The sequence below is a fragment of the Lynx canadensis genome, chromosome B1 (assembly GCF_007474595.2).
Source record: "Lynx canadensis isolate LIC74 chromosome B1, mLynCan4.pri.v2, whole genome shotgun sequence".
Classification (NCBI taxonomy): Eukaryota; Metazoa; Chordata; class Mammalia; order Carnivora; family Felidae; genus Lynx; species Lynx canadensis.
Genome location: NC_044306.2, coordinates 190599574 through 190625192, shown reverse-complemented (window position 1 = coordinate 190625192; position 25619 = coordinate 190599574).

Below are 25619 nucleotides of genomic sequence, written 5' to 3'. Positions count from 1 at the left end.
CCCCGTCCATTAAAAAAAATGTTTATATTTCTGCCAGCCCATTTTTACATATTTCTTATCACTGAGATGAAAACTGTCCTCTCTCTTTATTGAATTAAAAATACTATATATTTTTTATCCCAATCTGTAGAAGTAGTTCACTCAATTAATTTCTTTAGTTTTTTTTTGAAACTTTCCTTCTCCAGTGGTTCTCCCCTGCCTAAGAATATGCTTTTATTCCATATACTCATAAGGAATATCACTTCATCTCTGCTCTACCATTAATCTACAGTCATTTCCCCTATACTTCCCAGAAAAAAAAAAACACTTTTATTAAAAAGGTAATTTATATTCTCTGCTTCTACTTTTCTGCTACTCTTACTCCTCCAAGTTTTACATTAGATTTTTCATCTCTACCCTTCTACTTCAAATGTCTTCTCAAAGGTCACTATTTTGAAATGTCCAGATTAAATTAGCTGTTTTCCTTGATGGCTCTTCAGCATTGAAAGGTGCTGACCCCAAACTCTTTATTGGGCTAGAATTATAGTAACTAACTTCAGTCTTCTTCCTCATGACAATTCCGTGGCCCAGTATCTTGTCCCTCAGACCTCTAGAAATTCAGCCACACATAGGATTTCCATAGCTTTTAATGATGCTTCCCAACTACATATACGCAGTCCTAATCTACCTCTTGAAATCCACCTGGACATTTCTAATGGTCTGTTAGCCATAACCATGTGTGAAATTCTCTTTATTTTAACACCTAAACTTTTTCCTCTCCTTAAACTATTTTGAACATGTCTCAAACTCAACTTTTAATTACCACCTGGACCATCTCTTCCTTTTAAATGGAGTAAATAGCATTATTTTCTTCAAACCATCCACATTTGAAGATATAAACCACCAGTTATGTATTATTCTTCCTCATTCATCATATTCACTTGATTGAATCATTTGCTCTACGAAAGAAAATATTTTGAATATTTCTTTTTCTTTTCATTTTCTTGGCTCAAGAATGGCTCCACCAATGGAATTACTTAAGCCAGAAAAGAATGTTTCATCCCTAATTATTCCCATCCTTCATCCCCAGATTCCAACAATCGACCAATTTCCACAAATTCTAATCATGAAATATTGTTTGAATTCTTCTTTAGTTGTCCATCCTCATAACCAGTATCCTAGATCAGCCTGTGTCATTGGTATCACTCTCAAATGTGCCAGGTAGTTTTTCTACCATGGTCATTCTTTTATCCCACTTAAATCCCTAAAATACATTATTTGTATACCAACCAGAGTGGTACTTCTAAAGTCAAATCTAATCATCTCTTAGTGCCCTTCAATACTTTCCATTAGAATTACTATAAAGTACAGAATCCTTAAGAAAGCTCTTATAGTTTCCATGTCTGGAGCTCAACTAAGTGCCCAACATCATCTCTTGTTTTCTATCACACTGTATTTTTGAGCAACGATAATTATTTTTTATCAGTATTCTTTGAACATGCTACATTATCTCCTGCTTCCCAGGTCTATGTACATGCCATTTACTGTAGTTAAAACATTCACTACTCTCAGGTTTTATCCAGATAACTGCAACTCATCTTTGTTTTCACTTAGACAAAGGGTTATCAAATAATGTTTTGTTAAAGCTGGGATTCTATGAGAGTAGAATGTACTAGTAATAATTAGATCAGGAGAACAGGAATAATTGGGAACTTTTCTGGGAAAACCGGGGTATATAATAGCCCAAATTAGGCACCACTTCCTAGAAAATATTTGAAGTCATCATTGCCAAATTATTTGTTTTTCATTATATTTACAATGGCATTCTATTCCTCCTATAATGACACATCATTCTCTATTATAATTTTCTGTTTTTTTTTTAATTTTTAGACTGTAAGTTCATTAATGACAGGGACTATGCCTGATAAATGATAAATGAAGCATTGCCAGCCTGCAATTTTATGTCATCTATGTTTTACTGTGTAAACCACTATTGTCATAAGTATCATAATCTTATACACTGTATTCAAATGCGTCTCAAGAAGGCACGGCTACAACAACAAATGTCCCCTATTAAATTTATTCAAGATGCCCCAATGCCTTGCAAATTAGGAATACAATTCCTGGGATAGCATTCAAGGCTTCTCAACAAGTCTCCAAGTTGTCATTACTCACAGTAGTTTTCTGCATACTATGTGCTCCAAACAAAATGCACTCCATTCAGTTCTTTAAAAAAAAAATCAAAAAACAAAAACTTACATACCTTTACAACTTTATGCATTTATTACTACATCTTCTTCTTTCTTGTCTTCTTCATTCCTGTCTACATTCTACCCATTGTTAAAGACTTATTTTAGATTATACCATCCCCTAGAATATTTCTTAATTTATTTAGGAATGTAATAAATTGCATTCTTTTGAACCACTGGCAAACATTTTCTTTCTTGCCTGGATTAGCTGATGGAAGTCACAATGGAATCACAATACTGAGACTCCACTTTCAACTCTTTTAGTGTAATAGATATATAATTGTGGGCTATTCCTGGGCATTCTTCAGCAGGAAAATTAAGATAACAACAATAGGTACCTTGGTATGATTTCTGTGCAGATCACATTACCAAGTGAATGCATTTGTACTGGAGCAAAGGACTCTTCAAATGTAAGTAAAAATTTTTATTAGTGGCTGGACTAAGCTAGAATAGAACCATATTATAGAACCAATTATAGCCTTGCTTGGTTACCTATTGAGTAATTTCTAAATAATGGTAGATTCTAGAATGAGATTACACACACTTACTCTTTTCTGTTCACCGCTGTAAATAGAACAAAATACCCTGGATATTATTTCACTGAAAATGTTAAAGGGAGCCAAAACCTGGATAGAAAGAGGCAAATTGGATAGAGACTTCAAAATTTGAGGAATAAGAAGGCAATATCCTTGGATTTTCTTTTTAAATCCCCCCTACCCCAGATTGAGTGCCAGAGAGGCCCGTTGCCCAGCGTCACCAAGCACTGTACAAAATATACAATAAAAGTCTGCTCTTTCCATCCAAAGGCTCAGGGAACATGAAGTCTAACATAGTGGAAAGCCCCAGCAACCACTCCTCAATCCAGACCAGCTGGCAGCATGAGCCCCTTGCAGTAGTGAAGTCCTGGGCTGATGAGTCGCCAGTTCATAGTCTGGATGTCAGCCAAGCTGATCTGCCAGCAACAACAGCAACAGTAAAACCCTATGTTACTCTTTCCTCCAAGTGGCACAAAAAGAGCCAGGACTAGCTTCTGTGACTCCCCACCAGAGAATCACCCTGCAACAGTAGGCAACTCAAGGAAGTGTCTTCTATCCCCACCATCAATGCCAGAAACAATTGAGTAGGAGTCCCAGTGGCACTAAAAAAAAAATAAATAAATAAATAAAACAAGCCAGAATAACCTTGTCAGGGCTCAGAAAACTAAACTGTCATTGAAACTGTAGTCCACAAAAGTTCATCAGAATATACACTAAATTTATACAGAATGACCGCAGACCAAGGTGGAAGATCCAGGTACAACCCCCTTCTTTTGAATGTGGATTGGTCCATCTCACCCATTTCTAAAGAATAGAATATAGCAGGGGTGCCTAGGTGGCTCACTTGGTTAAGTGTCTGACTTCTGCTCGGGTCATGATTTCATGGTTCATGGGTTCGAGCCCTACATGGGGCTCTGTGCTGACGGCTAGGAGCCTGGAGCCTGCTTCAGATTCTGTGTCTCCTTCTCTCTCTCTCTCTCTCTCTCTCTCTCTGCCCCTCCCCTGCTCACACTCTGTCTCTTTCTTTCTGTCTCAGAAATAAAAATAAACACTAAAAAAATTTTTTTTAAATAATAGAATACAGCAAAGGTGATGAGATATCACTTCCATGATTAGGCCATGTAAGATTGTGACTTCTGTCTTACTAGTAGTCTGTCTCTCTTCTCCGCTGGCTTTGATGAAACAATGTACTATGTGAGAGAGGCCAACATGGCAAGAAACTGAGCATGGTCTCTGGTCATCAGCCAACAAAGGAACCAAGATCCCCAGTTCATTACTAAACAAGGAACTGAGTCCTGCCAATAAACATTTAAGTATAGAAATGTATCCTTTCTCAGTTACAACTTCAGATGAGACCCCAGCGCTGTTTGACACCTTGACTGCAATCTAGAGAGAAAGGCCATGAAGCAGAGGACTCAGTTCAACTGTTACCAGGCTCCTGGCCCACGGAAACTCGGATAATAAGTGTATTGGTTAGGCTGGTAAGTTTTGGTAATTTGTTACACAGCAATAGATAACTGACATACATACTTTATAATCTTTTAAAAAAATTTTTAATGTTTATATTTATTTTTGAGAGAGATCATGAGTGGGGGCTGAGCAGAGACAGAGGGAGACACAGAATCTGAATCAGGCTCCAGGCTCTGAGCTGTCAGCATGGAGTCCCACAAGGGGCTCAAACCCATGAACCATGAGATCATGACCTGAGCCAATCAGATGCTTAATCGACTGAGCCACCCAGGCACCCCTACATACTTTATACTCTTGACTATGATTATCAATGAAATATTTCTCTAATTATGTGTAGACATTGGGTTTTTTAAAATTTGAGGTAAAATATCTAAATACATATCCCAATAAGTTGACCAATTTTCATATACCTTCCCACACCTGCTAGAGATCAAGGAAAGAAGCCACAATAATTTTTACTGTAATAGAAAAGTTACCCCTTTTTCTTTATGTTGGCTGTTACTTGTGCTTAAAGTAAATGTTTGTGGTTTAAATGGTTAACTAGCTGAAACATAAATGCTTTCAGTATTTTATGTTTTCTTCAAAGACATTTGTAGCATTGATTAAACCCGCAGGCATCTGGGAAGTTGTTTTGTCCTCAATTGTTCCAGCAGGTGGTTCCATACAGTTGCAGGACGGCTCCACTTAAGGGTGGAGCTGCTTAGAAAGGTATTAACTCTGCAAGAAGCTTCTGTATTTAATCTAAACACTTTGTGAAAAAGTGTGCATACAGAATTATACATATATCTGTGTGGAATTTTTCTTTGTTGGAACAAATTTGATACACATTAAGTCACATTGTAGATAGAATCCTTAACTTACCTGAGTCCCACTGATAAGCTTTCCTTTTAGATTTAAAGATTCTCCCTGCCCGCTAGGTTTGGATGTTCTAATTGAAGTTGATATAGAGAGATACTAGAAGAATTTGCATATAACTTCTGAGTTTTTATTTTCATTAGAAAAAGTAATACCAACTTCTATAGCAAACAAACACCAAAATCTTACTGTCCTAACTTACTAAACATCTGTTTCTTATATATGTCAAGTCTAATGCAGATGTTCCTAGATGGTAAGAGGACCTCCATGTGGTTTTCAGAGTCCCAGACCTCATGTATCTTGTAGCTCTGACATTCTCTAGAACCTCAGAGGCATCTCCTTGATCCTTTCCAATCAGCTGCTAGTCAGGGGTAAAGAAAGAGGATCACTGGACAAAAATTCCATGTTCCACTTCTGGAAATGCGTCACATAATCTACTGACAAAAGTTAGTCAATGGCCTCATCCAACTGCATGGGAGGCTGGGAAATGTAGTCTACTTTTTACCCAGGGGGAAAAAACAAGAAAATGAGAATTGGTAAAGCAGTCTAGGCCAAAAGGTAGAGAAAAAGTTGCATGTCAGTACGAATAGAATTAGTGCTGCAAAAATGTAGTACATAATTTATGAAGCTTAGTCCCAGCATTGGTCAGTAATTATAAAAGGATGGGACTTATTTTCAAGGATTCTGTAACATCTAAATTATAAGAAAACAATGCAATAATGCAGTATAAGTGAATTGAGACATATTTTTTCTAATTTTATTTTTGATAGTAATCATTTTAGTAGTCATTTAGCTGATTTCTTAATTATCTACATAAAGTTATTTTCCTTCCCCCAATTCTCTGTTCCTTCAGCTTATTTCTGCTTCCCATATTAAGGGAAGTTCTTTCTTCATGTTATAGCAAGTTTATTTTTCAGAGACCCATTTGGGTATTATTCCTAGGCTTGGTCAAGTTTTCAAATAATTTTTATTTTAGCTATGCTGTTCCTGCAATCCTTAACCATACTAGAAATGCAGGTTGAATCTGCCTCCTCCTGGGCTCAGAGCAGTTAAATGATATCTCAGAATGCACTAACTACCAGAAATGAAGTAATTGACCAGGGAGATGGATGAAAATGGAAAAAAAAATCTGGAAATTGATACTAGCTTCACCCAGTAAGTATTTAATGACTGCTTCTATGATCTCAGTCGATAGAGCATCTGTAGTGAAGTTGGTATGTGTTGCTATCCCAATAAAGGTCACACACTGTTAACGCTGTAGCCTACAACGAGTGATCTCTTAGTCATGGCCTTGACAAATCTCTCGGGTTACGAGTGTCAATATGCACCCTTGATCTGAAGTGTTTTATATTTTTCTCTGGATTTGTTTCCTGGGAAGGAGGTTATGCTGGGCCTGCAGTTCTGAGTGACCTATGTAACCCTGAAACTGTAATTGGCATTGTCTGCTCACAAAGTTATTATTAAAAATAGGCATTTGGGGGAAAGTGTGGTTTATGTTGTTTCCCATCATAACATATGGAACCCAAAGTTTCATTTCTGAATTTGATTTTTGCAGCATGTTCCTATCCTTCAGAAGTATTTAATATTTCTAAAATAAACTAAATGTTAAGTTACATACATAAAGTATCATAAAAAAGTCTGTAAATCAGTTGAATTAAAAGATGAGAAATCTTCAACAAAGCATAAAGACTTGTTCTGCTTCCCTGTTCCCTATCTCCACCTGACTGATATTTTTCTATGGAATTTTATAGACCTACGGGAAAAACAAGTATTTTCTGGTTTCCTCTTAAGTTATTTTTATTACAAATCTTCAGGTCTAAAATATACACTGTATCATATATACATATATAAAAATATAATATCTAGTTCACATACTAACCATTTGTTTCAATGACATACTAACCACTTATTTTAAAGTCAATATTTATACTTTGAATGCTAAATAAAATTTTAACTATACTTTAATAATGTGTGTGTATACACATGTATACACTACCATAAATCATTCAAACATCATCAAACAATTTACAGATTTGGACAGTTAGCTTTTTTTTAATTTTTTTTTTAAGTTTTTATTTATTTTTGAGACAGAGACAGAGCATGAGCAGGGAAGGGGCAGAGAGAGAGGGAGACACAGAATCCAAAGCAGGCTCCAGGCTCTGAGCTGTCAGCACAGAGCATGACGTGGGGCTTGAACTCACAAACTACGAGCTCATGACCTGAGCCGAAGTCGGACGCCCAACCAACTGAGCCACCCAGGCACCCCTGGACAGTTAGCTTTTAATATCAAGATACTGGGTGTTATCCGAAGGAATTTATTTCCTCAGTTTTGGAAAGAGAATAGCAAAAATTTGATTATCAAGGGATTTACCAGAAAATACATTCATCTAAATCTACTTGGTTCCTAAAATATCAGATTTGAGGAAGAGTGTCTGTATGTGAAATGCTGTATACTTTCACTTTTAAGTAACAGAATATCAATTGAAAGTGGACATATCTTCCCACATAGTAAGACATTCATAATCAGGTATTTAACAAGATTGTCTCAGCAGCCCGATAATGTCAAAGATTTTGAACCAATTCTCAATGACATTTTTGGCCATTTTTTAACTTGCCCTCATGGTTGAAACATGGCTTTACCTGTTCCAGACATTTTGTACTCATATGATAATACCCAAGGTATGAAGAGAAACAGGAAATGGTCATATTTTATTGGACAGGAGAACCCTTCCCATAAACATCCTCACAGATTTCTCATCATATTCTATCAGCCAAGATCAGTTTGTGTGCCCATGACCTTGCTACAAGGAAAGCAATTGTCTGACATTTGCAACTTCTCTTATAAGCATGCCATAGGGGCAAGGAGAAGGGGGGGAGGATGGCTGTTAGGTAGCTAGAAACTTTTATTGATGTATGTCTGTATAAATGTAGTCTATTAGTCAGGTGGACTAGATTGTTCTTAGTAACTAATAATCCTAAGGGCTCATGCTTGATTGTTTATTTCAGTAAGGATATTGGTGGCGATCCCAGTGGGTATAAACTCCGCACAGGGATGCAGGCTGGTTGCCACGGCAGAGGGAAGGAAACATGAAATATTGTGCACTGATTCCAAAGGCTTTCAGCTGCGAGTCATATCTTTACTCCTGCTCACATTTATTGTTCGATGGAAGCCACATGACCACATCTAGCTGCAAGAGAAGTCTTGATATATCATTTTTATCTGGGTTGCCCAATGCCCATCTAAAACTTTTATCGCTATGGAAGAAGGGAGAAATGGATATTGAGGGACAATAAATAATATCTGACAAAAGTGCCACAACAGGTGGTTGTGGTAGACAGAATAATGCCCCCACCAAGGATGTTCACGTCCTAAATTCAGGAGCCTGTAAATATGTTTCTTTATATGGCAAAAAGAACATTGCAGATGTGATTAAGTTAAGAATCATGAGATGAGGAGAGTATCCTAAATTTTCCAACTGGCCTCAATCTATTCACAAGGGCCCTTATAAGAGGGAGTTAAGAAGGCAAAGTCACTGGAAAGAAATGTGATGACAGGCAAGAGGTTGGAGGGATGTAAAGAAGCTACCAAATGCCAAAGAACATAGATGGCCTTAGAAGCTGAAAATGACAAGGCAACAAATTCTCTCATCAGAGTCTCCAGAAGGAACCAGCCCTGCCACCTGACACCTTAACTTTAATCCTCTAAGACTCTTTGGATTTGTGATCCCCAGAATTTTTAGCGAATACTTTGGTACAGTTTTAAGCTATTAATATTGTGGCACTTTGCTATAGTAGCAACAGGAAACTAATACACTGGTTATAGATACTAAATCATATAATGTGTGTCAAGACTTAGCAGGATGCCAGGCACATTGGGTGGAATCAAAAGACATTAGCACCTAGTTTCATTTCCGTAGATGGATGTTTTCATGTTGGAATAAATACAGCAAGAAATAAAATCACTACTAATCTAGACCAAACATACAGGTAGAGCACCAAAAACATCATTGAAATAAGTGCGTAAATACTTAAGGCTGAAAAAAAATTATTTCTTAAAGGACAGCCGTAAGCATATATTTATATCTGCTTTATGTTAAGTATGATAGAAACAGTAGGTTCTGTATAAATCCTCACTGTGGAGGAGGTTACCCTCTGTTCCTAGTGTGCTAAGAGTTTTAATCACAAATGGTTGTTGAATTTTCTGAAATGGTTTTTCAATTGATATCATTGCATGATTTCTCATCCATAGCTTGCTGATAACAGTGAAGTGCATTGACTGATTTTTCAAATATAGAATCAGCTTTGTGTATTGCATACATACGCCACTTGTGTTATTTATTTATTTATTCATAATTGGATGTACTGTGCCAAAATTTTGTGGAAGATTTTTATGTGTAAGTTAATGAGATATATTGGTCTGTATTTTCATATCTTTTTTTCTCTTTGTTTCTTTCACCCACCCCCCTCTATATTTTAGTACTAGTATAACATTAGGCATCTAAAACATGTTAGGAGTATTCTTTTTTCTTTTATTTTCTAGAAGTGATTGTGTAAAATTGGTGTTAATTCTTTGAATGTTCATTCTGCAATAAACCATTGGTTCCTGGAGATTTGGGGGGATGTAAGAGGAGAGATTTGTCATAACATTTTTAATTTCTATAATAGTTATAGGGAAATTAAAGATATTTCATCTTGTGTGAGTTTTGGTAGTTTATTTTCAAGAAATTGGTCCATTTTTTCAAAGTTGTAGAAATTATGACTGTAAAGCTATTCATAGCCTTCCCTTAGTACCCTTTTGATGGCTGCAGTATCTTTTTCTAACAGCTTTATTTAGATGCAATTCACATACTATGTAATTCACCCATTTAAAGTGGAGAAATCAACATATTTTTGGATAATCTCAGAAATGTGCAACCATCACCACAATTTTTTTTGGTGTTACTTTATTTTTCTTAGAGTTTTAGTTTTACAGCAAAAGTGAGAGGAAGGCATAGAGATTTCCCTCATATCCTGTGTCTGCACATGCATACATGAACATCTCCCCTCCCCCCCACACACACATATTATGAACATCTCTCAGCAGAGTGGTACATTTCTCACAATTGATAAGTTACATTAGCACATCATAATAACCCAAAGGCCATAGTTTACATTGTAGTTCACTCTTGATGTTATTTATTCTATGAATTTGGATAAATGTGTAATGACTGGTATCCAACCTTATGGTATCATATGAAATATTTTCACTGCCTTAAAAATCCTCTGTGGTTCACACTTATTTATCCATCCATCTCCCCAGCTCCTTCTAATGACTGATCTTTTCATTGTTTCCACAGTTTTGCCTTTTCCATAACATTATACAGTTGGAATTATACAGTATTCAACATTTTCAGCCTTGGTAATAGCATTTAAGTTCCTCTATGTATTTTCATGGCATGATAGCTCATTTCTTCTTTAGTGTTGAATAATATTCCATTGTCTGGATGTACCACAGTTTATTTATCCAGTAACTTACTGAAATACATCTTGATTATTTCCAAGTTTTCGCAGTTATGAATAAAGCTGTTATAAACATCTATGTACAGGATTTTGTGTGGATATAAAAACATTTTCAACTACTTTGGGTAAATACCAAGGAGCATGATTGCAGAGTTTTATTTCTAGAGTATTTTTAGTTTTATAAGAAGCCACCAAACTGTCTTCCAAAGTGGTTGTACAGTTTTACATTTCCACCAGCAATGAATAAGAGACCCTAATGCTCCACATCTTCGCTAGCATTTGGTGTTGTCAGCGTTCCAGACTTAGGGCATTCCAACAGCTGTTTTATGGTGTCTCCTTGTTGTTTTAATTTGCATTTTTCTGATGTCATATGATGCGAAACATTCTTTTCATGTGCTTATTTGCATCTGTTTATCTTCTTTGACTAGGTGTCTATTAAGATCTTGTCTTTATTTTTTAAGAGGGTGGTTTGTTATTGTTGAGTTTAAGAGTTCTTTGTGTATGTTGGATAATAGCTCTTTACCAAATGTATCTTTTGCAAGTATTTTCTCCCAGTCCATGGCTTGTCTTCTCCTTTCTTGACTTTGTCTTTTGCTTAGCAGAGCTGTAAATTGTGATGAAGTCCAGCTTATCATAATTTCTTTCATGGATCATACCCTTGGCATTGTATCTAAAAATTCATCTCCTTATAGATTTAAAGATTCATTTAGTTCTGTGATACATGAGAGTTAATTTTTGTGAAGTTCTGTGTCTAGATTCGTTTTTCTGCATGTGGATGTCCATTTTTACCAGCACCACTTGTTAAAGAGATTATCTTGGCTTCATCACATTGGCCATTGCTCCCTTGTCAAAGAGAGTTGAATATATTTATGGGCATCTATTTTCCGGTTCTCTGTTCTATTCCATTCATCTGTTGGTTTATTCTTTCACCAATACCACATTGTCCTGATTACTACAGCTTTATAGTAAGTCCTGAACATGAGTATTGTCAGTCCTCCAAATTTGTTCTTCAATACCACATTGGCTATTCTGCCTTTTGCTTCTCTTCTTGATTGTGTGGTTTCTGAGAAGTCAGATATAATTGTTATCGTAGCTTCTCTATAAGTGCTTTTTTTTTTCCTCTGACTCATTTCAGGATTTTTTTTTATCTTTGATTTTCTGTACTTTGGAAATTATATGTCTAGGTACAGTTTTTGGTTTTTGTTGTTGTTGTTGTGTTTAGGTTTATCATGGTTGGTGTTCTCTGAACTCCTAGATCTGTGGTTTTGTGTATGACACTAATCTGGGGAAACTCTAAGTCATTATTGTTTCAAATTTTTCTTGTGTTTATTTCTCTTTCTACTTTTTCTAGTGTTCCCAATATATGTATGTTGTACCTTTGGTAGTTGTCTTACAGTCCTTGGGTATTCTGTTGCAGCTTTTTTTTTTTCTTTTTCTAGTCTTTGTTCTCTTTGCTTTTCAGTGTTTGAGGATTCTACTGATACATCCTCCGCCTCAGAGAATCTCTCCTCAGCTGTCCAGTCCACTAAATCCTTCTAAGGCAATTTTCATTTCTTTTGCAGTGTTGTGGATTCTTTTGGTTCTTAGGATTTCTCTCTGTTTATATTGCTCACTTGGTCTTGCATAAATTCCACTTTATCCATTAGAGCCCTTAGTATTAATTATAGTTATTTTAAATTATTTGTCTGGTGATGCCAACATCCTTGCCACATCTGATATTGACACTTGTTCTATCTATTCAAATTGTGTTTTTTGCCTTTTAGTATGACTTGTACCTTTTTGTTGATAACCAAACATGATGTTCTATAAAAAAGAAACTGCTGTAAATAGGCCTTTAGAAATGTGGTGATGAGGTGCAGAGGGGAAGTGTTCTATGGACCAATGATTCAGCCTCAGTCTTTCAGTGAGCCGATGCTTATGCTCTGTGAACTTTACAAGTATTTGTCAGGTTTTTTGTTTTTTTTGTTTTTATGTTTTTTTTTTTTTCCTTCACCACCTAGGTGACAGAATGGCTAGAGTGGGCTGGTTTGGGTTATTTCCTTCCTCCCGTGTAGAAAGTTAAAGCAGAGTTAAGTTGGGTATTTCTTTTTCCCCAATTCACTTAAACTCTAATAATACCCCAGCAGGTTAGACTCCAGCTAACTATTTTCTCCTCAGGGTAGCTTATTTCAAAATGATTCCTTTCCTTCTCCCCCTGCTGGAAGCATGAGGAGATTTTTTTCAGATATTTACTGTGAGAAATTGGTCAGTCTCCTGGAGGTAATCTGACAAAATTATGGGAGCCTCCATGACTGGGTTACCTCGGAGTGTTTAACTCTCATAGTTGTCCACACTGAACCTCTGGCAATCTGTCAGTTACATTTCAGATCTTCCTATCCCAGAACTGGTTCCTGCAGTGGCTTCTGCTTGTGAATCTCTGAGCTGGTAAGCCATGAATCCTTATATCTGCCTGTCTGTCTCTCTAATCTTGGGTGAAGTGGTTTGCCCTGTACCCTGCCTTCTCTCACAAATATAAGAAGATTGGTTAATTTTTCAGTCTGTTGAATTTTTAAAAATTTTTTTGTTTATTTACCAATTTTTGAGAGAGACAGAGACAGCATGAACGGGGGAGAGGCGCACAGAGAATGAAGGAGAGAGAGAATCCCAAGCAGGCTCCAGGCTGTCAGCACAGAGCCTGCTGTGGCCCGAATTCACAAAAAGATGAGACCCTGACCTGAGCTGAAACTGAGAGCTGGACGCTCAACCGACTGAGCCATCCAGGTGCCCCCAGTCTGTTCAGCTTTTTATTTATTATAACGGGGTGACAACTTTGGAGCTCCTTACATGTGGAAATGGACACTGGATGTGGATTTTAGGACATTTTCATCACTCTAAAAAGAAATCTTGTACTCCTTGGCTATCATCACCCTACCCTCATCCCCACCCCACCTCCAGCCTTAAACAATCACTATTCTTTCTGTCTCCATAGATTTGCCTATTTGGGGCATTTCATATAAATGGAATTATGTAATGTATGGTCTTTTGTGACTGGCTTCTTTCATTTAAAATATTTTTAAGATTTTTTCATGTAGCATAAACCAATACTTCATTCTTTGTTTACTGCTAATTAATACTCCATTGTATGGATAGAGCAGAATTTATTTATTCATCAGTTTATGAACATTTGGGTTGTTTTAATATTTTGGCTATTATGAATAATGCTGCAATTAACATTCATGTGCATTTTTTGTGAATACTTGTTTTTGTTTGTTTCTTTGTTTTTGTTTAGATATATATTCAGGAGTAAGTTGCTGGGTCATATGAAAACTCTACGTTTTACTATTGGAGGAACAGCCAGCTAGCTTTTTAAACTGAGTGCACCATTTTAGATCCTCCCCAGCATGCCTGAGGATTCTAATTTCTCCACATCCTGGCCAATGCTCATTATCATATTATTTTTCATTGTAACCATCCTAGAAGGTATGAAGTGGTATCTCATGGTAGAGATGTGCAGCATATTTGTATTTTCACGATGACTGATGATGTAAAGCATATTTTCATTTGCTTACTGGCTATTTATATGCCTTTTGGGGAAAATGTGTATTCAGAGTCCTTGCCCATTTTTAAAATGGATTTTTTCTTATTATTGCCTTAGAAGAATTATTTACACATGTTAGATACAAGTTCCTTATCAGATATTTAATTTGCAATTCTTGTCCCTATTCTATGGGTTGTCTTTTCACTTTCATGATAGTGTCCTCTACAGCCCAAAATTCACCTGTTTTTTTTTCTTTTCTTGCTCATGCTTTTGGTGTCATATCTAAGAATCTTTTGCCAAATCCAAGGCTTTTAAGCTTTGTACGCTTCCTTCTAAGATTTCTACAATTTTAACTCTTACCTTTAGGTGTTCATGTATTTTGAGTTGATTTTCACATATGATGGGTCATAAGGGTCCAACTTCATTCTTTTGCTTACGGTTATCCACTTGTCCCAGAGTCATTTGTTGACAAGACTACTCTTTCCCCTTTGAATGGTGTTCATACCTTTGCTGAAAACCAGTTGTCTAGGGGCACCTGGGTGGCTCAGTCGGTTGAGCATCGACTTTGGCCCAGACCATGATCTCACGGTTCGTGAGTTCAAGCCCCGCGTCCAGCTCTGTGCTGACAGCATAGAGCCTTGAGCCTGCTTCGAATTCTGTGTCTCCCTGTCTCTCTGCTCCTTCCCCGCTCATGCTCTGTCTCTCTCTCTCTTTCAAAAATTAAATTAAAAAAACATTAAAAAAAAAAAAAGAAAACCAGTTGTCTATAAACAAATGGGTTTATTTCTGGATTTTCAATTCTGTTATGCTGGCCTATATATCTGTCCTTATGCCAGTACCGCAGCATCCTGATCAGGGTTGCATCATAATAAATTTTTATTTTATTTATTTATTTATTTATTTATTTATTGGTGCAAAAAGATCATTGTATTAAAGCACGGGACAAGGACTTGTGGGCAGGAAGAGCTGCCTGTATTAAATTTTTAAAGTAAGAAAGTGTGAATCCTCCTATTTAATTCTTTTTCAAGAATTGTTTTGGCTGTCTGGGTCTCTTGAAATGCCATTTGAATTTTAGAAAAAGCAGTGTTTTCCCCAGAAAAAATATGGCTTCATGCTCTACATATGTTCCATCCAAAAATATAACTGTAAATCATGCATCCTAAGACATGTATTAGACCTTAGCATGTTGGAAGTGCCTTTTGCATAACCAGACATTGAAATCAGTGAAGTTAATCTGAAATCCTATAGACAGATCTTCTGTTTTTGTTTTTTTTTAACTCTCTCTTTCACCTAAAAGAGCAAATAGGAATCAAGTATTTAGCATATGTTTTAAGGATGATAAACACCTAAGTGTTGAATGAAACCTCCAGAGAGCTATCGGTTTATTTAAAAACTTGGAAATGCAGCCGAGATCTCTCTGCCAGAGGAAGTTTCTAATATATGGCTCCTGTAAGTGCACTGGATTTGTTAACAAGCTTCTGTATCAATTCACATGGCGGCAAGCTTTTCTTAAGACACCATCTGCCTACAATGTTTGTTCAGGAACTTCTATTTTGGAGTGCTCTTAAACACTTTTTAAGCCTTCTTTTATACACACACACACGCACACACACACACACACACACGAACATGCATGCACACAATCATCTTGTTTAAACTGTTAACATTATATGTTTGTATTACTTTCACAGAATGAATCTCCTTATTCCAAAATGCTTGGATATCTGGATATTAATTATGTAGAATTTTTTTTTATTTTTCAATTTTTTTAAATGTTTATTTATTTTTGAGAGCCAGAGAGACAAAGTGAGAACAGGGGAAGGGCAGAGAGAGAGAGGGAGACACAGAATCTAATCCGAAGCAGGCTCCAGGCTCTGGGCACAGCACAAGGCTGACATGGGGCACAAACCCACGAACTGTGAGATCATGAGTTGAGCTGAAGTCGGACAACCAACCGACTGAGCCACGCGGGCACCCCTAATTATGTAGAATTTTAATGCAGGACATGTAATTGTATTTCTCTGGGTGTGTATGACAAATTCATCCATGTGGCTGACCATTGAAAAACGTTTTGAATGAAATTATGTAATTATTTCTTTCCTTTGGAATTCAAGGTGTGTGATTATAAGTGCCAATCTCCTAGTATTTTATTAAGAGTCACCCAAAACCTCTTAAATAAGTACCATTGTACACTATTACCTAGAGCAATAAATCCCAGATCAAAGCAATTCATTGGAATTCTATGGGGAGCTGCTTACAATGAGTTGTCTCACCTAAAAACCACTGAATCAGCACCTCAGGGTGAAGGGAAGGGAGAACAGGATTCCAAGTTTAGGGGCCACCGCACCATGCTCCCCTTCATTACAGTATGAGGCTGTCAAAGTCAAAACTCTTCAAGTTAACAAAAAAGTGTAATTCAAACTGGGTTAAACATAAATGTATTCTTCCATAATTCGGCTATTGTAGATAATGCTACTCTAAACATTGAGGGGCTTGTGTCCTTTTGAATTAATGTTTTGGTAGTCCTTGGGTTAACATCTGGTAGTGCAACTGCTGGATCATTGGGTAGTTCTATTTTTAACTTTCTGAGGAACCTCCATACTGTTTTCCACAGTGCCTACGCCAGTTTGCGTTCCTACCAACAGTGCCAGAGGGTTACCTTTTCTCCACATCCTTGTCAACACGTGTTGTTTCTTATGCTGTTGATTGTAGCCATTCTGACAGGTGTGAGGTGCTATCTCATCATGCTTTTGATTTGTATTTCCCTGATGATCAGTGATGTTGCACATCCTTCATGTGTCTCTTAGCCATCTGCATGTCTTCTTTGGGGAAATTCAATTTTCTGCCCATTTCTTAATTGGAATATTCATTTTCTGGTTACTAAGTCTTATAAGTTCTTTTTTAATGTTTATTTTACTTATTTTGAGAGAGAGAGAGAGAGCACACACAAGCAGGGGAGGGGCAGAGAGAGAGGGAGGGAGAGAATCCCAAGCAGGCTCCATGCTGTGAGCCCAACTGTGAGATCATGACCTGAGCCAAAATCAAGAGTTGGATGCTTAACCAACTCAGTCACCCAGGTGCCTCTAAACATTATACATTTTGGATACAAATTTTTTATCAGATATGTCATTTTCAAATATCTTCTTCCATTCCATAGGTTGCCTTTTAGTTTTGTTGATTGCCAAATTGTGGAAACAGCCCAAGTGTCCAGTGACTGATGAATGGATATGAGAGGTGTGGTATATATATATATATATGGACGAAGCTAGAGATTATTATGCTAAGTGAAATAAATCACTCAGAGAAAGACAAAAAAAACATACGATTTTACTCATATGTGGAATTTAAGAAACAAAACAAGTGAGCAAAGAAGAAAAAGAGAGAGAGAGGCAAACCAAAAAAAACAGATTCTTAACGATAGAGGACAAACTGATGGTTACCAGAAGGGAGGTGGGTGGGGAATGGATGGGAATGGGTTAAATAAGTGATGGGATTAAGAAGTATACTTGTGGAGATGAGCACCAGCTGATATATGGAATTGTTGAATTACTATATTGTATACCTGATACTAATATTACAGTGTATGTTACCTACTGGAATTTAAATAAAAACTTAAAAAAAATAAATAAATGGATGCAATGATTGAAATTACAAAAAAAAATCCGATAGAACAGGATCCAGTCACGGAGAGTAGGCAATCATTCACCATGATTTATCAATAAATGGCGATAGTAGATATACTTGTCTTGTTCACTCTGTTCCCTTGGATCTTGTCCTCATTTATGAAAAATATATCAGGAATTTCAGATTTTACATCATCCAGAAACACAGCTGTGTCTCAATTTCATAATTCCTAGTAAGTGCTCTGATCTTTGTACTGATTTTGCTTTAGTGCAATGATGGTCCAATTATGCCTTCTCCTTATATCTTCATTCTTTGCCCTGTGGCGTCACATTTCTTCTCCAGACTGTTTCCAAATGCCTTGAACAGGAGCTTGGTCATTAGACTTGTGTGGGCCAATGGGATTTTAGCAGCCTTGACATGTCAGAGTCTTGACAGAGAACTTGTATCTGTCATTTCCTTTCTGCCTTTTCTGTGGTGGCCCCAGATAGTCTCAGAAGGTGCCTGGGGCTACGTGAGAGATACTGAGAGGAAGCAGAGTCATTCCACCCCATGCTCTCAAACTAGCCAACGGCCAGTTGACTCTCAAATTTCCAAAAGATGTCAGCCAAGATCAGCCTACCTGACCCATAGCTGGTGGAAGATTCACAAATGAGCCCAGCTGAGGCCAGAACTCACTATGAACTATGAAAATTATTTTTTAGAGCTTCTGAGTTTTGACACAGTTAATATACATTATTGGAGCAAGAGATAATTGATACAAATATAGTCAAGGCAGCTATATGAAGCTGAGTCTTGAACAATGATAAGTGAGACCCTGTTGGAGGAGGTCATTGAAAGGATGTGATTGCCAATTGACCCATGAGCTGAACCTGGGCACTCAGAGGCTCCTCATCCCTGCTCCCATCCTTGGAATATGGGTTCTGCTTGCTTTCCCACTCCCAGAAGCTATTCTAAAAACACAGGCTTGAGTGGGTAATGCAGTGTTCCAAACACCCACATGGTGCATGTGACTAAACCCAGGTAAGATCTCTCTATAAACTTTTAAAATTTGGCAAGCAAGGGCAGGGGATCCATTCTACTTGCTGCTACCCAATACAATCCTCCTATGGAAGTTTCTTTTAGTTTCTTTTGCTTATGAAAACTGCCACCTACCAACCTGGAGTGGCCTAGCTTTTCTTCTGTCTCTAACTGCCTTCTTCATTCAGGGGTCTGATTTCAGACTGCACCAGGGAAGACCCCTAGAGGGTTGCAAACCAACAGGTCCTACTACCTGTGACTGGGGCCAACTGGTTTAAGGCCAGATACTTGGCAAGAATAGTGTGTTCATGAAGACAGAAAACTAGAGCCATTCAGGAACTCTCACTGGAGTTGGGATTCTCCACCAGGAGAGAGGGTAGAATGGGTTTGGGGAAGACTCTTCGGGTGATTCGAAAGAAGAGGAAGGCATGGGACTGTGAAAGAACTATCAATCCAGTCATAGGACTATGCTGCCTTATGTGGAAAGAATAACAGAATAATGCACAAAAAAAATAGATTGTGGTAACATTGAATGATGTAGACTATAAATATAACAGAAGTTCAAGTAAAGAGAATAAAGGAGAACTGGAGACACCAAGACAGGTTTCATGGGGAAGCGGGAGTTAGAAGGGTGCTTTAAAAGATGGGCTAAGTTTGATAAAGAAAGGACAAATATTCTTAACAATTTTTTTTAGAACCAAGAGCAAGACTTATTAAACACTATTAATGTGAAATCATTTCTTTGTTTGAGGTTATTGCACACAGAAAAGATTATGTAGGGTTACTACAATTTTGAAATTAATATTTAATTTACTAAAGTTACAAATGGAGAGGCTTAGTCATGGCTTTTTTTTTTCCACAAAGCATTTAGATTTAATTTACAAACTTGTGATGCTATTTATAAATCCAGTAAATTTTAAGTATGACTTTTAAAGAGGATTTTACAGCTTAGTTAATTAAATCCCCTTAAATATTTTAAACAACATTTATACATTTAATATATTTGATTTTCTTTTATATGCAATTCAATTATCTGAATAACAGAAAAAGCTCCCAAAGAACTCAACCAATTCTTATAAATCTAATAAATTAGAGACATAAATACAGTAAATATTAAATTATTGTAAACATTACAATACTATTTGCAAACCCTGGTAGAATTATCTTATTCCTTTCAACTTAAAATTACACACTTAAATCAATTATTAGAGCATGTATTTCAAGCTAGAATAAAATGGTTTGTCTTGTAGATCAGTGATTTGTGACTGAGAGTAGTATTCCTGAGCTCCCTTTGAGGGGGGCATTTGGATGTGTGAGCGGTGCTTTGTTCGTTACATCGCCTGGGGACTACTACAGGCAGTTAGTGGGCACAACCGTGGATGTTAAACCTCCTCCAAGAAGTGAGAGCCGAACCATGTCCCTTGAGTGAGTTAAATAATGTTGTAGTTTGTGTTCTTCCAGAAGCCAACTGTGACAGAGGATTTAAGTTCAAGTTATTGTTTTGGGAATGAAGGAAACACTAATAAGTACGTGGGAAGTGAGACGGGCATAGAAATTGAGCAATAGAATGTGCTTTACCAAACTGGTTACTACTGAGGGCAACTAGAACATCATTCAGCTGAGGAAACTCTGGGAGCCAACCCACAGTACGAGCCCTTGGATTATCTACTTTGGGGCAAGAGAGCTCGGTATCCATATACCACTTTTCCATTTTCATTGATTGAAGCCTGCTTCAAGAGGCGTTGTGTGTCTTAGACCTCAGGCAAAACATAGAGGACCCTGGCAGTCAGAGAGAGCCCCTAAGGGCAAAAGCAAAAACAAAATCCAGATGTTCTAAGCTTGTTTCCATTTGTTTGACTCTTCAGATTGCAGCATGCTATTCATTGAATAGAAATAAAATGAGTTCAAGTTTGGGGATTTGATGAATGGACTCTTTCGCTTCCCTTTGAAAGAGTTGGAGCAATCCGGAGGAGAATGCTCAGCCAGGCTTTGAGGTGTCAGAGAATCTGATCCAGTAAGTTCGAGCCTCATTTGCATCCCAGAGGTAAACACGTGTTGCTTTGAACAAGCAAGCCCCAGAAAAACTAACAAGGAGAAGAGAAAGGTAACACTGGCCTCAGTTCTCAAGTAGTCACGCCTGCTCGCTGACACCCTCCCCGTTGCATGTGCTGCTGGGTGGTGAGGGATGTCACCCTCCCCAGTCTCCGACAGCCCTAGAAAAAGGCTCTGAGATTTGAAATCCCACAGGAGAGTCTATAAAAGGAAAAATGGAACAGAGCTGAAATTAAAGATGTAAAACAATGTTTATTAAGGACTAGGCCCACGGAAATGTTTCAAGGGGGCCTGCAAATTGTCTCAAATTATGTGTCAATTTTTGTGCGAGTGTGCCTTTTCCTGGGCAGGGAGTCCACAGCTTTCATTACTTCTCTAAGGAGACCATGTCCTTCACTCAAGAAGAAATTCAGCAGCGGTGGAGGAAACAGGAAAAAAGGAGAGGAGAGTAGCTAACACCCACAAATATCAAGCATTAATTGTGTCATGACCCTTCCAAGAACCCTGCTATCATGGTGAAGAACTCAGACTTAGAGAAATTAGGGAATTTATACGCTCAAGGACACAGCAGACAAATGGTGCAGTTGGCAATCCAACTTCAGTACCTGTCTGACTCCAAAGCATATGCCATGCCCACCATGCTGCCCTGTTGTCTCCAGAGGGTCCTGGAGCAAAGCCCTTGAACATGTATTTTCCAAACATTCTTACCAGCCATGGGAGAGAAGGAAATAATTTCATGGAAACCAAAATGATCCATAAGAAACTTGATAAAGTGCAGAGTGTTTTTATATGGCCATTCCCTCTAGGATGCACAGACCTCAGCCCCATGGCTATAACGACTCCTGAGTCTGCACCTCGAATGGCAGAGACTGACATTAAGTCTCCTCATTCCACGGAGAAAGAGAGTACACATTATATCCATTCCCCAGGCAATTAAATGAAACTCATTTGATGAGAAATTATTCATTAGAATTACTCTAAAATTATCAACATCTTGTAATATCTAAATTTAAATTGAAGTTCATCTCAGTAGGGTAAGAAGTTTCAAAAGTTCCAAATTTGTAAGTGATAAGCTTGGAATCCTTACCTCCTTGCAATCTTATTTCCTCCTGCACTACTCCCCTCAAATTTTCCTGGAGGGACACTAGGGGCCTCCTCATTGCCAAATCTAATAACTCACCTTCTAAATAATTTAATATTTTCCCTACATAAAAAAAGATTACAGTTTCATTGTGAGCAATTTAGGAAACACAAACAAAATGAAAACCATACAAATAACGCAAAATCCCAGCTCATAAAATATTAACTGTGAGCCATTTGGTGCCTAGCATATCTTATAGACAGATGATAGATAGACACATGTATTTTTAATAAATATGAGAGACCAAAATATTCATGTATGGAGAGTCACAACGTTCAGCAGTAGGAAGGTTCCATCCATGTTCATTCTCTGTGTTGTCTCATTGAAACAACGTGAAAAGAAAGAGGCATGATTAAGAGAAGCCGAAATGAAATTGATTTCCATTAGAAAAGGCAGAAAGCAAGTGGTGGGGAGAAAAAAGAGGGTCTTGGAGGCAGAAAGGGGGACTAGACTGGGCTGAAATGAGAGGCCATTTTTAAGGGGTTTTGAAAATGACACTGGAGATTAATGAGAGTTTGTTTATGCTTTCTGTCACTCGTTGTCCCTTCAACAAATATTTATTTGGAGTCTACTCTGCACAGTGCAAAGTGCCATGGACCCAGACATGGGAAAGATCTGCTCTTGAGATGCTTACAGACTAATGAAGAGCTTATAGACAAATCAGCAAGCAATTCCAAAGTGGTATGACATGGGCCCTTACAAAGAGAAGCATGGAAGCTAGGAGAATGGAAGCATCTAACCCAGATTGGGCCGTGAAAAAGGCTAAGCCCAGAGAGGACTTTCTAGAGGTGCTAACAGATGACCAGGAACTGAAGGGCAAGACGTTAGCCAGACAAGAGGTAGCATGGGGGTCTTCTCAGTAAAAGAGATTTCTATCCACAATAACATAACACCGCAGAGAATGACAAGGCAATGGGCTGATGTGTACCTAGGGCAGAGAAGCCCAAAGGAGACAGAAACTCTGTAAAATTTTCTTGTCCTCTCATATCCTCGAACATCATCATTGGCCACACAATGTGCACAGGGAGCACAAGTCTATATTACATGAAGATATGTCCAGGTGGTTATTCTCAATAGCGTATTTGTCTCATCAACAAATACATCTAAATATGATTAAGGCAAAAAGAAGCAAAGAGTAAAACTTAGAAGGAGACCAGTTGCAGGATGCACAGAAAGGACTGTTCTGATATGATCACTAATAGAAGAAAAGAAGGAAAAGGGAGGAAGGAAAAGAGGAACAATACTTGGAAAAGAAGCGGGTTCTCCTTCACCAGAGGTATCTCAGCAAAGGAGATTACCACACTGACTATGTAATGGTAAACATTAACTTCTTCTATGATTCTACAATGTGGGGGTCAAATGACAATAATATTTCTGAGATACAACCATATTTGCTTTTTCTATATGTGTGCATAGAAGAAAACACAAAGAATCACATAAACATAAAGACGTTAATTGTACCTATTTCTGAATGATGAAATTACAGGTGATTTCTACTTTAATTTGTACCTTAATGGATGTATCTCCTGATCCTTATTTCACAATAATAAAATACTATATAAACATTTCAAAGCCTTATTTTTGGCCTTGTTAGTAAATATTTAAGTATATGTAAGCACAGAATGTATATTTAAATGTGATATATTAAGAAACTCAAGAGATTACTCTTTTCATGTGAATTGCTATCTTTCATTTATTATTTTTGATAACAGTACTTTGCACAGAGTAGGTCCTCTATAAATCTATTGACTATTGATTTCTGCACAATAGGCCACATTTCTTATATAAAAAGTACCCACATCATTTCTGAAAACTATTTTAAAGTAAGAACTCCACTTGACAAAACAAAAACAAAATATAAAAATCACTATAACAAAGGTAAAGAGAAAGTGATAAATTAGAAAAATAATTGTCTAATATACAAAAGGAATGGATTGGTATGTAGAATGTATTAAAACATTATATAGATTAATATTTAAAAATAGAAATTTTGGCAAAGAATATAACAGAAACATAAAAAGCCAATAATGACAAGAACAATCTCATTTTCACTTGTGATCATGGAAGAGCAAACAAAAATTATGAGAGAGGCGCCTGGGTGGCTCAGCCAGTTAAGCATCCGACTTTGGCTCAGATCATGATCTTACCATTCGTGGGTTCGAGCCCTGTATCAGGCTCTGTGCTGACAGCTCAGAGCCTGGAGCCTGCTTTGGATTCTGTCTCCCTCTCTCTCTCTCTCTGCCCCTTCCCGGCTTACACTCTGTCTCTCTCTCAAAAATAAATAAACTTAATTTTTTAAATTATGAGCTAGCACATTTTTAGCCTTCAGATGGGCAACATTTTGAACACTCATATAATATAAAAAATTGTTTGATATAAACTGCAGTTTTTGGGGGGCATCTTTGGCAATATCTGTTAAACTGTTTAAACGTGCAATTCCATCAATGCAACAATTTCACCTGTTAGCTTTTTCCATGTAGAATTAATTGCATATGTCTTCAGAAAGGACCTTTATCATCATTCTTTAAAAGAAAAATACTATGACTATACTTCCAAAGACAATGGCTAAATATGTTATATACGTTCATAAGACAAATGTTATGCAGGCATTCTAAATATAGTTTTATCATTCTTACAAATACACATTCACATGTAACCCACAGAAAAAGATTTCAAAGCATACACATTAGAATAAACATATGATTTCCTCATGGCCTTAGATGGGGGAAAGAGAGAAAGGTTAGGTTAAAACAGACATATTCTAATTTGTATTGTGTGATTTCTTTGATCTTATATTCACATCATGTCTTGCTTGTAAAGTTAATCAATTGTTAAAGAAAAGAAAGGAAAAAGGACAATTTTATGTTGCCTCACAGAGTTTTGGATAAAGAAAGTGATAAGATCATCACCTAATTCAAATGCCTAAATTTCAAGAAGACCCTGATGCCAAAAGATTTGAAATGACTCAAAAAGGGGACCTATTTCTTATGCCCTAACTGTAACTCAAGGCCTGACTCAAATTCAATGTTCTTCCATGCCCTTCAGGTGCACTGCAAGCATTCTTTAATTTTGAGCACAATATCGGTAATTTTTGTGATTTAGATGACAACGATCTAAGGTAGTAAGTCTTCACTAAGTGTAAGCAGATGTGTGCACCCCCCGTTATAGGAAACAGGATTGAGTAGAAATTAATTATAACCACATTGCTTCCCAGATTAATCATAATGAGCTTGTAGTAATGCTTCTACATGCACTGCATGATAACAGTCGATTGAAGAGTTTATGGTCCTAATTATTTAGTATTAAAGGCCTCATTCTGAGGTATCCCAGCAACATTCAGTTAGACAAAAAAAAAAAAAAAAATAGAGCAAATGCATTTGTTTAAACAGAAATTTATAAGGCATTATAGTTGCAGGCATGACAGTCACTCAGGAAATCACGTCAATAATTGGAATTTAGTGATAAGAAATCTGCCTGAGCGATAGTACCAGGCATTTTGAATTTGTAAATACAGATGTGTGTGACAGCTTCTGAATGGCCCAGTCAAAAAAAAAAAAAAATCTATTTAGAGACAACATTGCAATGTCTAGTGGGATTGTTGTCTCCCTGCCCACAACCCCCCCCCCCCCCAACCCCATATCCTTTCAGTAGAGACGTTTTCTGCTGTCCACATTTCCTAA